General features: G+C 33.9%; 1 protein-coding gene across 2 annotated transcripts in view; it reads left to right on the forward strand.

The window, feature by feature from the left end:
* The first annotated feature begins 223 nt into the window (after nt 1-223).
* LOC138715531 (DNA-directed RNA polymerase I subunit RPA1-like) overlaps nt 224-13,770 on the forward strand; it is a 53,613-nt gene continuing 40,066 nt past the window's right edge. Inside the window, exon 1 of one of the 2 annotated variants that reach the window (XM_069848573.1) lies at nt 224-307. The gene's annotated coding sequence lies outside the window, so the exon portion shown is untranslated. The remainder of the gene's footprint in view (nt 308-13,770) is intronic. The other variant, XM_069848572.1, reaches the window with a different exon arrangement.

Below are 13,770 nucleotides of genomic sequence, written 5' to 3' on the forward strand. Positions count from 1 at the left end.
AGTCTATATTTTTATAAAATTCTCCAGTTCCTAAAGCTGTATAGTTTGTATTTTAAATATGGAAGTGATGTGTTGAGAAAAATCTGGAGTTTTTCAAGTACAGTTTAGCGGTTTTTTTAAGCTTGTGCAGCGGTAAATGGAATTCTGAGTTGGCAACACTGATCGGAAGATTCGATTCGAAACAAGTATTAGCAGGGCACGTAAACACGTGTGTATTTGGTGTGTAATATATCAAATGGTAGTTATGCTATGTATATTTTAGATACGAAAGTATGTGGTAACTTCTTCATGTTACTCTTCTTACGAGGTCGAGTTTACAGAAATTTAAGTCTTTATTTTATAAGTAGTTATTGTGTCCATTGAAAATCTAACCTATAATGTTGCATGTCAAAAGTTCTGCTGCATTGAAAATATTTTATCTTAACCAGGCGTTTAATATGAAGTTATAAATTTGAAGGTGAATATTAAAAGATAAACGTATCATTTTGAATATCCGAGTACTTTTGAAGGAACACCCAGAATAGGGAGTTAAAATTGAATAGGTCTTATATGTGTACCTTCCAAAGAGTTATACCACCATTTTGTTTAAAAAGTGTCGCCGTGATTTTCTTTTAATTTGATTGGTTATAGTTGTTATTTGTTCTAGAATTTTCGTTAATTTTGAATGGATAATGACGTTGTCAGTTGTTCTTGGTTGTTTGACGTGAGTGGTGTTATGTTGTGTCTGATGGCAAAAGCTATTGAAAGTTTGTCATTTTATGATTTTCTTTCGATTTGATTGGTTATAGTTGTAATTTATTCTAGAATTTTCATTAATTTTGAATGGATAATGATGTCAGTTCTTCCTGGTTGTTTGACGTGAGTGATGTTACATTGTAGATTTGTCTGCATTTGTCGAATGCGCATCATCATGCTTACGAAAAGGCACTTTTCAGTGCCAATGATTTATTTTGTGTGCACAAGGTTGGAACTTTGAAGTAAGAGGGAAAGGAAGGAATCCGTGTTCTGAAATTATTTATTAAATTTTGTGTCGATTTTGGTTTAGTTCTTTCGCTGGTGATTAAGGATTGTGTTGAATGTTGAGGAGAAAACTGTTTTTTCTGTGGTTTAAAGAAATTACTTACTGAATTTTCTGTAGATGTTATGGTGTAATAAGTGTCCGAAGAGAATTTCATTCAGTATAAAGACGTGGTTTATTTATGCACAGTTGACTGTACGACAAAGTGTTGGTTTAGTTCCTTGTTGCCTGCATGGTTTAAGTTTAGATTGCCTTAAAGCCTGTGTCATATACTGGAAGTGAAGTGGTTGTCGTTGAAGACTTCAATGAGAATTGAATTTTATTTGATAAGGTGATAAATTATTATGTTTTTTTTTTTGTTGTTGTGTTTTTGTGATTTTTGGGGGTAAAGTGCGGACGAAAACTACCAGAAAAGTACTACCAACTACGACGTTCGAATGCCACGAAACGCCAAAAAAAATCAAATGCGAAAAATTAAATATATTTTCATTTTTTGGAGGGCATCTTGGTGTTTGTAAGTATTACTCCTGATCACATGTATATAACAGATTGGCCATCCCCATGTTAAAAACGGTAACATAAAGAAGAGAACAACCACCAAGATCGATTAGTAACGACCGCTAGATAGAAGTATAGTTGCTCCATGCAATTCAAATGAGAGTCTTCTTCTACTGTCGTTAGATGCATAGTGAAAGTTGTTGCCTTCAAAGCCCGTAAGGGTGATCAATCTGTTATGTGATCTGGGGTAATACATCAACTATTCACACTAATTTAACTTCATTGTAGAACTCATCACAAATTTGTAACAGTTTTCTGTGCTATTTCCAACAACGAATGATAGGCCTACCGTCATTCGTTTATCCGAAAATCTTTACAGTAATTTTAAATTTGGATACTTGGCTTTTCTATAGCATGCAACACTGAAACTTCCAACTTGCATTTTTCTAAGTTCTACAGTGCGGAAATCTGTGACAGATTAGGTTAGTGTTTTCATATGCCTTCCATATATGAATCTGTGCCAAGTTAGCTTTGGTTATTTTAGGTTTTTTAAATATGCTTTACATATACGAATCTGCAACAGGTTAGCTTTGGTTAATTTAGGCTTTTGTATGCTTTGCATATACTAAGTGAAGTGAAATATGCATTTCGCGTTCATTTTGAAGTATTCTACCTTTTTATTTCACATGTTAAATAATCATTTTTAAGTTATGGAATGACACAACCAAATAGATCACATCTTGATAGATAAACGAAAACATACTAGTATAGTAGACATTCGAACTTTCAGGGGGGCAGACTGTAATTCTGACCATTATTTGGTGATTGGAGGATTAAGAGAAAGACTATCAGTAGCCAGGCGAGTAGAGCAACAAGTTAATATTAGTAGACTCAATATTCTGAAATTAAAGGACGAGGAAAGTAAGCAACATTATCAGGTCGAAATTTCAAATAGGTTTGCCGTATTAGCAACGTCCGACGGAGATGAGGAAGAGTTAGATGTCAATAACGTGTGGGAGAATATCCGAGATAATATCAAAATTGCAGCTGAGCAGAGCATAGGTTATCATGAAACTAAGAAAAGGAAGCTGTGGTTTGATGAAGATTGTTCCATTGTAGTAGATAGAAGGAAACAGGCAAAATTGAAATTCTTACAGGACTCAATTGAGGAGAATAGAGATAATTATTTCAATGAAAGACGGGAAGCAGTCGTACACTTAGGAATAAAAAGAGAGATTACTTGAAGGAAAAACTGAATGAGATAGAAACAGATAGTAAGAATAAAAACATTCGGGATTTATATAAGAGTGTAAAGGAATTTAAGAATGGATATCAGGCAAGAGTAAACGTGATCAAGGATGAGAATGGTGACTTGCTTGCAGACAGTCCTGAATAGATGGAAAAACTGTTTTGGACAATTACCAAATATACATAGGCCAAATGGAAATGATCGGGACGAAATTGAAATACAAACTGCTGAGCCATTTATACCCGAACCCACACTTTCTGAAGTCGAAATTGCGATAGAAAATCTGAAAAAGTACAAGTCTCCAGGTATTGATCAAATTCCAGCAGAATTACTACAAGAGGGTGGAAGTGCATTATCTAGCGAAATTTATAAGCTTGTACTTGCGATTTGGGAAAAGGAAATTGTACCAGACCAATGGAAGGAGTCCATAATCATACCTATTTTTAAGAAGGGGCACAAGACTAACTGTATTAACTTTCGAGGAATATCACTTTTGTTAACATCCTACAAAATGTTGTCGAATATCCTTTTGAGAAGATTAACTCTATATGTAGATGAAATTATTGGGTATCATCAATGTGGTTTTAGGTTTAATAGATCGACTATTGATAAGATTTTTTGTATTCAACAGATATTGGAGAAAAAATGGGAGTATAAGGATACAGTATACCAGTTATTCATAGATTTCAAAAAGGCATATGACTCGGTTAAAGGACAAGTTTTATATAATATTCTTATTGACTTTGGTATTCCCAAGAAACTAGTTCGATTAATTAAAATGTGTCTTAGTGAAACTTACAGCAGAGTCTGTATAGGCCAGTTTCTATCTGATGCTTTTCCAATTCACTACAGGCTAAAACAAGGAGACACACTATCACCTTTACTTTTTAACTTTGCTCTAGAATATAAAAGATTTTGGGATGGAAATTTCAGCACAAAAATCAAAAGTAATGGCATTTTTAGGACAAGACCCAGTGAGAAGTAAGATAATACACAATAACCAATGCCTCGAACAAGTGCAAAATTTCAATTATCTGGGTTGTGAAATATCTTATCAAAATGAAAAAGATGTGAACAAGAAAATTACCAAATTTACACAAATTCTAGGAATAATAAACAATACATTAAAAGCTAAATTAGTACAAAAATCTACAAGAATAAAAATATATAATACACTAGCATTACCCACCCTTCTATACGGAAGCGAGATTTGGACATTAAAGAAAAAAGACATGAACAGAATCAAAGCAACAGAAATGAAATTTTTCAGGAGAACAGCAGGATATACTCTTTTAGACCGAAAAAGGAATGAAGAAATTTTAGAACAATTAGAAGTAGAGTCAGTAGAAGAAAAAATCACCAGATACAAATTCAATTGGCTAGATCATGTAAGAAGAATGGAAAATTCAAGAATCCCAAAAATTATGATGCAATATAAACCTAGAGGACATCGTCGACCAGGAAGACCGTTAAGAAGACTGCTAGATGGGGCCGAAACAGGTCTACAGAGGCCTAATTCGTGAAGGATGATGATGATGATGATTTTTATTATTATTATTATTATTCTTATTGTTATTATTAATATGATTGTTGTTATTATTTTTTATTCTTATTGTTATTATTGTTTTATTATTATTATTATTATTATTATCATTATCATTATTATTATCATTATTATTATTATTACTAATATTATTATTATTATCATCATCATTACTATTATTATCATTATTATCACTATTATTATTATTATAAAATTATCATCATTATCATTATATTATCATCATTATTATTATTATCATCATTATTATCATTATCATCATTATTATTATTATTATCATCTCATTCCTGCTGCTGCTGCTGCTGCTGTTGTTATAGCTGTTGTAATTGTTGCATTCCTGATTCCAGTGGTCGCATCATTTGAGGGAGGAATGATACATACTATATGAACTCAATTTAGGTATAGATAATATTCTTCAAATCTATTGTCCAGAATGAAAAAAATTAGAGACTTATGGATTTACTGTAGTATGAAGTACAGTTGCAGAGCTGAAAGAAAGTAGAAAAAGAAAGTAGAAACTTAATATCTACTTAATATGCTGTATTTATTTTATATATTCATTGAATAATCAGCTCAAAGAATTTGAGTGACCATAAGGGTCCTGAATACAATAAACGTGCACAACATAATGTGATTTGAAACATTAAGAAAAAAGAAAGTTAATTGTTGAAGGGAAATAACATAAGTGGATTAATTGAAATAGAGATGATGATGTAATATTTGAAGAGAATCCTTGATAATATTTATAAGAATAGACATTACATAATCAAAAGGAATGTGAAGTTCCTTAAGATAATTCCATGTGATTTTTGTAATAGAACCTCTACTGCCAAAGAGCAAACCAATGACAACCCATTGTTTAAGAGGGACGTTGTACTTTTGAGAAAGATACGGCAGACAAGGTTCATATATAGACTTCTTCTCAATATCAACTTCGGTGGCCTGATTTAGGTTCCTTTCGAAACAGATAGTGGGGTCAAGAACCTGTGTGCGTAAATTTAATTCTAATAAATGGAAGTTACTATACCAATTAAGTTTTGTTATGTTTGAATGTACATTGTGTATTAATTTACTAATATTTATTACGACGAAGTGAAGAGAAGCGACTAGACGCATTTGAAATGGGGATATGGAAAAGAATTGAACATGTGAAGTGGACAGACAGAATAAGAAATGAAGCTGTGTGGGAAAGAGTGGGTGGAGAAAGAATGATGCTGAAACTGATCAAGAAGAGGAAAAGGAATTGGTTGGGTCATTGGCTGAGAAAAAACAGCCTACTGAAGGATGCACTGGGAGGAATGGTGAATGGGAGAAGAGTTCTGGGCAGAAGAAGGTATCAGATGATAGACGACATTAAAATATATGGATCATATGAATTTACAAAGAGGAATGCAGAAGATAGGAAAGATTGGAGAAAGCTGGGTTTGCAGTGAAAGACCTGCCCTTGGGCAGAACACTAAATGAATGACGTAGTTATAATAACCACTTTCATGTGTTAAAATAAGAATTAAGTTGTATGTTACCTAATTGACTAGTTTCAGCTTTGTCTCAGTCATTCTGATGATATTCTAACCTATGATCAGTTTCTTCTAAAATTTTGAGTACCGGTACCATAATCTTCATGTCCACACCTGTGGAGTAACGGTTAGTGTGTTTGGCTGCAAAACCAGGTGGCCCAGGTTTGATTCCCAGTCGGAGCAAGTTACCTGGTTGAGGTTTTTTCTGGGGTTTTCCCTCAACCCAATATGAGCAAACGCTGGGTAACTTCCTGTGATGGACCCTGGACTCATTTCACCGGCATTATCATCTTCATCTCGTTCAGATGCTAAATAACCTAAGATGCTGATAAAGCATTGTAAAATAACCTACTAAAATAAATAAATAAACGATCTTCACGATGTGTTATCTTTCGTGAAATTTGTGTCATTCAGATTTTCAAAATGATCCTTTCTTAAATGGTTAAAATTCTCCATCTGGCTCTTGATTTTCGAGCAGTTACAGATGTAACAATTCTGCATCAAAACGTTCCACCATTTTTTATTGCAGCTAATGAACCATTAAAAATTTGAGGACAGAAATTTCTATCACTGTCCGCCGAGTTAGCTCTGTGGTAGTGTGTCTGCCTCCAGACTAGCTGGTCTGGGTTCGATTCCTGGCGGGGTCAGAAATGTTCATAAATTTTAATGTAAAATTTCTACGTCAGGACTAGGAGAGATGGCTGTGTGCAACTTCTAATCACTAGATTGTGCACCAATATGCCTGGGTTAAATCCCAAGTCTCTCCGCAGTGTATATGAAGAGAAGGCATATGTCACTGTTGATAGTGATTCGTCTGTCAGATGGGGACGTTATGCCTCATGGCCCCCTTGGTGCTATTCGACAGAAGTAGGCTACATGCCGGCACCAGGTTTCCCCTTCTCCCTAAATCTTTATCATCATCATTCATTCCAGACACTACACTTACACATTCTCTCACCCTAGTACACGACATAACTCTCCACAGATACACATCATGTACATTGTGGCCCGCCAAAGTGGTGTGCAACTAGGGTAAATGGATCACAGTCCTGCCATCTATCCGCAATATGCGGAACCCGAATCACGTGAAGTGAAGTGGGTAGGCATTGGATACATACATACATACATACATACATACAATTTCTATCACTAAACTGATGCGATAGCTTTACTGGTCCTTTAGGGCTGAAGATGCTTGGTGAGCTATAAAAATAATTTAATGAACCAATAAATAAATTAATGAATCATTAAAAACATAGTAAAGCTTGATGAAATCGGCTATAAGTGTTATATTCCCTATTTTTCCATTTTTGGCGTAAATTCTTCATGGTCATCAATTGCCTTTTTTACTTTGTGTACTTATTTGGAAAACACTTGTTGATAAATTGGGAACACTCAGTTATTCTGAAGTTGTGAGGAAATATAATTCTAGGATGACTCAGCTATAACCAGAGTGCGAATTAACGGGGAAGGGGGAGGGGAATGGTGGGGATTTCCGCCCCTGTTGGAAAGTTATCTCCCTCTCATAAATTTATATTTACATCCCTGCCAGAGATAGCTTCTATCCCCCCCTCACAGAATATAATTGTTTTAATACGAGTATACTTTATAAAGTACAGTATAAAGTAAGCAAAAAAATAATATTGATGTATTTATCATCACTTACAAGCTGACAACAATAAATAACTTAGGAATTACACATCTTATCTTAAACCTGCTCATGGATATAATAATAATAATAATTATTATTATTATTATTATTATTATTATTATTATTATTATTATTATGATCAAGATGCAAGACATGCAACTCAGTGCGACCAAACGTTGAGCGTATCGAATGAAGATAATAATAATTTTATGTAGGATATTTTCTATCTAGGATTCTATCCCCCCCTCATTTGAAGTCTTAATTCGCACCCTGATTATAGTTGATGTCCATTTGGCTGCTTGCTTAATACCGGTAAGTTCCCCCCTGTTGATAGCAAAGAATCCAGTAAATTATGCCTTACAGGAAAATGCAAGGACAGGAATTAGTGTAAGGTAATTTTGGCTCTCAAATTTTCAATTTGATTTTAAAATTTCAAGCCAACCTACCACTTTTCAAGGGGCCACATAGCATTGAGTGTTTATGATTGGTGGAACTTATTTTTCACTATATTCACCAATGTGATAGAACAATCTGAAAAAGATGTAAGTTTTCAATTTTATTTGGTAACAATCATTGCATCATCAACAGTGTGGAATAGTACATTATGCAACGAGCCTATATTGGTAGTAATTAAGACGCGAGTATGTTTATGAAACAAGTGCGAGTTTCATAATTTTCATACGACCGTCTTAATTACCATTATAAGCAAGTTTCATACGACTTTTTATGCTCGACTATATTTCTAACTTGAAATTATTCATAAGTATTCATGTTATTCTTATCTGACTGGGGAGCGGAACTGACCTTGTGCAATGTCTCTTAAATTGTGAGATGTGCGCAGACGCGAAAGTATTGATTTTTTCCGAGGAACAAATGTCATTGACCTTGATATAATCTAGAGAGTAAAATGAACATTAATCTTGATATAACCTTGAAATTGATTTAAACATTGAAAAACGAGATGACAAATTGAATTTATTTGAATTTTATTTACAATTAACGCTAATTATTTAGTAACAGAACATAACCTTCTGCGACAGTATTGGATTTCCAGCCTCTGTGATGTTTCCTTGTTGTCTTTTGATTGCATATCCGAGAATAATCGACACTTGCACTTTCATATTGCTACAATGGTATTTTCTGATTGGTGGAACACATGAACTTTAATGAATAGGTGTACTTTAATGAGGTCCATTAAAGGGCTGCTACCAGGTGTATAATTACTACATTTCGGCATGGTCGAGCATAAAGAATTTTACGACATTTTGAATAGTGCACTCAAAACTTAAACTAGGCCTAAATTAAGGACAGAAAAAGCATTCATATTGGTATTTCTAATGAAATGTTATACACAGTGTGATAAGCTCTTTTGATTGATTAATTTTTTTGCAGTAGTAGTAATAATAATAATAATAATAATAATAATAATAATCTATCTAAATAGTTTAATTTTTTTTATGGAATAACAATTTAACTTTAGATAATATCTTGCTCAGAGCTAAGCTAATAACATAACACAAGTATTAATGTATTGAGGATAGTTTATTATTGCTGTAACTTTTCCTTTACCTTTAATTGTATATCAACATAATGAAGACATATTTTAAGCAATGTTATTAGTCTATGAAACTCTCTAGAGTTAAAACGTTAAAACTGTTACAATTTTTTTAAAAGGTAATTTACCTTTATGACAGACAGGCCCCCATTTCAACACCGGTGTGGTGTCATCTTCAGTGCCCTGACCAGTGGCGGCTCATGGGTATTGAGTTAAGGGGGGCTGCATACAAAAATAAACCAAGCAACTTACTTTATTTAAAGATTAGTTCCATGCGCCTTATCTTGTAAGTTGTGTTTAAATGAGACAGGCTCATGTTAGTAGATTTACGGCATTTAAAAGACTCCTGCGGACAAAATTCCGGCACACCGGCGACGCTGATATAACCCCTGCAGTTGCGAGTGTCGTTAAATAAACCATAATTTAATTTTTTATATGCAGATTTGAACTTTAGAAATATCTAACTGGCGATGTTGTAGTTTGTTGTATAATATATATACATGATACATCAATAAATGAAAAAAAATAACTGAGCCAGAAATTGAATTCAGGATATTCAAGAGTACGCAGCAGGGCACTTGCCTCATTTATTGTGATGTTAGATGTTTCAGATTCCATTAAGGTTTGAAAACATTCTAGCAATGGCTCCTTCTTCTCATGAACAACATTTACTGTTCTTATTTTAAATCCATCTTGTTGCCCCAGCTGATGGAATTGTCTTTGAAACACATTAATCTAATACAGACTGTGTGGAGATCGAGAGAAGAAAGCAGGGATACTGGATAAATTATAAAAAAAATATGCGAGCCTTTGTATTTTGTTTAGCGGCTCTTTCCATTATGAGATTCAACTGATGGGCACTTAATTTCACATTTCTCCTGAATTGTTAAGGTACTGAACTGAATAGACTGTAAATATTGTACAGAATTAAACATTGTTGCACTTGTTATACTCACAACATTAAAGAAAATGTATTTAAAACTACGCGCTACTGACAAACTGCTGCAAATTTTGCAGCGCCTGGAAACTCTGGATTCACGGCAAGGGGCAGCAGGGAGGAGGGGTAAAACTAACGTGTGAAGCATCCGAGATGGGACTGGCAGCTCCAGGGGAGGAAGTGGCTTCACACTATAGTCCTTGTCTCTGGTTTCGCTCCGGCAGCACCAGGGGAGGAAGTGACTTCACTAACGATTGCGTGCATGTCAATGAGAGCGAAATTTTTTAAAAAATTCGAGCCGCTAAATACAGACTGTATTATAAATGTATTTCACAAAATAAAACGAAACAAGAGCCACAAATGTCTGGGGGTGCTGCGGCTCCGCAGCCCCTCTTTGAAAGCCGCCCCTGATACTGACACTGTTTTATTCAAGTGTTAAAGTGAATGATAAAAAACAATGAACGTTGTTAGTATTTAAAATAGCACATTTAGAAATATAGGAACATGTACTACCTAATGCATATGTTATTGTTATTGTTGTTTTCTAATGCCAGACGTTCGACAATAAAGTCATTTGACCTCTTGCACTCCAATATTTTTCAAAGATATTATCATGACTAGCCACTGAAGCACAGATTTTGAGGTGTTCCGAATCCATTTCTTGGTTTGAGTTGCACAATGGGCAGTTACGGGACTGATATATTCCAATTCTATGCAGGTGTTTGGCCAAACAATCATGGCCTGTTGCCAACCTAAATGCAGCTATAGACGATTTTCGTGGTAAATCGGGAATTAACTGTGGATTTTGATGCAGAGAGTTCCATTTTTTCCCTTGGGATTGAGTTATCAAATTTTGTTTGTTGAAGTCTAAATATGTAGATTTAATAAATCTCTTCACAGAGTAATACGTAGATTTAGTAACAGGTCTGTAAGTAGCAGTGCTGCCCTTCTTTGCTAAAGCATCTGCATTCTCGTTTCCCAGGATTCCACAATGGGATGGTATCCATTGGAATACAATTATTTTATTGAGTGATATTAATTAAGAGAGCATTTTAGTTATTTCTGCTGTTTGAGATGAAGGTGTGTGTTTAGAGACTATTGATAGAATAGCTGCTTTGGAGTCTGACAATATAACTGCATTCCTAAATTTATTGATGTGGCATAGAAGATTCCTGAGACATTCACTTATTGCAATGATTTCACCATCGAAACTTGTTATTCCATATCCAAGAGATCTATAAAGTGAGAAGAGACAGCATGTAACACCTGCACCGGCACCTTGTTCTCTGGAGATCAAGGATCCGTCAGTGTATAAATGAAGCCAGTTTTGTGGAGGGTACCTAATATTAATTGTCTCTAAAGACAATTGTTTCAGCATTTCAGTGTTTACTTCTGATTTCAGTATTTCTTCTGTTAAATTTAGATTATATTCTATATTTAATAGAGTTAAAGGGTTTGGTTTAATTTGTAAGTTTTCTTTTAAATTCGGGATATTGATTTTCTGTTTTAATTCTTGAACCATGGATATGAAACTTTTTTGAGTTTTCAATCTACAGAGAGGACTGTATGAATGCCAATTGTTACCTGGTAATCTGATAAGTTTTTCATATTGAATCAGTGGTTTTTCTTCTATTGTCATTTTGATGCTGTTAATATTAGTGAGGAATCTCATAGAATCTATTGGCGTTGTTTTGATTCCACCAGTAATGAGTCTGAGAGCTTGGTTTTGAACATGTTCTATGTCGTTTATGGAAGGTGAAGTAATTAAAATTTCTCCGCAGTATGTCAGCACTGGCTGTATAAACAAGTTGTATATAGTGTTCAAAGTATTCCTAGAGCATCCCCATTTCTTTCCTGCTAGTCTTTTTAGAAGGGAGAATCTTTTACGAGCTTTTTCAGAAATGTATTTCAAATGGTTGCTCCAGTTAACTTACTATCGAAAATAACTCCAAGATATTTGGATTCATAAGGCCTAGGAAGGTGTTGGCCATTGTATTGGATATTGAATTCTCTTTCTTTTTTACCAAGTGAAAATATTTGGTAGTTACTTTTGCTTAAATTGAGTGTCATCAAATTTGATGTATTCCATTCATGTAGTTGATTTAGAGCTTTAAGAGCAGAATTTTGAATTTTGTCTCTATGTCTGTAAGATCCGGAAGTCCACAAAACTATATCATCTGCAAATAGTGCTGTTTTCATGTTTGATTCCTCTAATAGGGAGGGTAAGTCATTTATATAAATATTGAATAAAGTTGTGCTGAGGACAGCGCCCTGAGGTAGAGCTCGATATGTTCATCTGTAACTAGAAAGTGAGTTATTGAATTTAGTGGCAATGAATCTTTGAGTAAGGAATTCTGATATCCATCTGAACATATTGCTAGAGATACCTAATTTCTGGAGCTTTAGTAATAATTTATTTCTCCAAACAGAGTCATATGCTAACTGAAAGTCAATAAATATTGCCAAGGTATCTTCTTTCTTGTTAAAACTGTCTTTTATTTCTTGGCCGAGGCGTATGACTTGTTCATTGGTAGAGTGTAGTTGTCGAAAACCGGCTTGTCTTGGTGATAAATGATTTTGGGATTCTAAATACCAAGTTAATCTGTTGGAGATCATGGACTCCATGGTTTTTGCTATCATGCTTAATAGTGCTATTGGTCGATAACTATTAACATCATGAGCAGGTTTCCCTTTTTTGTGAATTGGTACAATGATTGCTTTTTTCCAAGCTGCAGGAATTGAGGTGTTCCATGATAAATTGAAAATGGATAAAAGTACAGACTTGGCTTTTTCCCCCAGATGTTTAAAAAATTCGGAATGAATGTTGTCGGGGCTAGGAGATTTCTTGGTTTTTAAATTTTGTATAGCTAGAGTTAATTCTTTGGAAGTAAAATTTTTATGAAATATTTCAGGTTTTGTACTAGTAATATTGTTTTTATTATTTTTATGTAATTCTCTTTTGATAAAATTGTCAGTTTTTTTGATATTGGGATGTAATCTGTGAGAGTTTGAGTAGTGTTTATTAAAAGCGTTTGCTATATCTCTACTATCTGTTAGTGTTTTGCTATTATGAATAATAGGTTGGCTAGTATTTTCCTGTGTATTGGAAATATTCTTCAGAAATTTATATGTTTTAGCGCTACCGGTTCTGTAATTAATATTTTCAATAAATTTATTGAAACTGTTCTTTTTTGCTGTTATGATTGCTTTTTTAAGAATGGCAGTCTTCTTCCTCCAATCTTGAGTATCTTCTGGTGTTTTGCTATGTTCTGCTTTGGTTCTTGCTTTATCTCTATCTTGTTTCAATAACTTCAGGTTTTCTGTCCAGAATGGGGTGTATTTTTTTGGTTTGCCTCGTGGAATGTGCTTTTTTGCAATTTTAAGAACAGATTCACAGAAATAATGGTGTGTTGACCTTGAGGTGTTCGTCGAGACCTAATGCATATGTTAACTTTATTAGAAAAGTGCCAGAACATTTTTAATAATCATATCTGATTTAAATAAAAAAATAATTATTTTGATTTTCTACAGCTTACCAATTCTGTTGTATTTGCTGCTTCAACAATAAAAGGTTCTTACTTGTTACTTTCAGCATGTTCCTCCTACAATAAAATTCAACCTATGGAAATAAAAATTAACTAGTTATTAATAGCTTTAAAATTCGCTGGCACTAATATTGTGTGCTGTAGAAGGTTGCAAAATGTTAATGCTTTTTTTTTTCTCGTTATTTGACATTTTTAAGTGAAACCTGTTTTTTAGCATCTAAACATTCAATGTCTAATTA

This window comes from Periplaneta americana, chromosome 15 (genome assembly GCF_040183065.1).
Source record: "Periplaneta americana isolate PAMFEO1 chromosome 15, P.americana_PAMFEO1_priV1, whole genome shotgun sequence".
NCBI classification, from domain to species: domain Eukaryota; kingdom Metazoa; phylum Arthropoda; class Insecta; order Blattodea; family Blattidae; genus Periplaneta; species Periplaneta americana.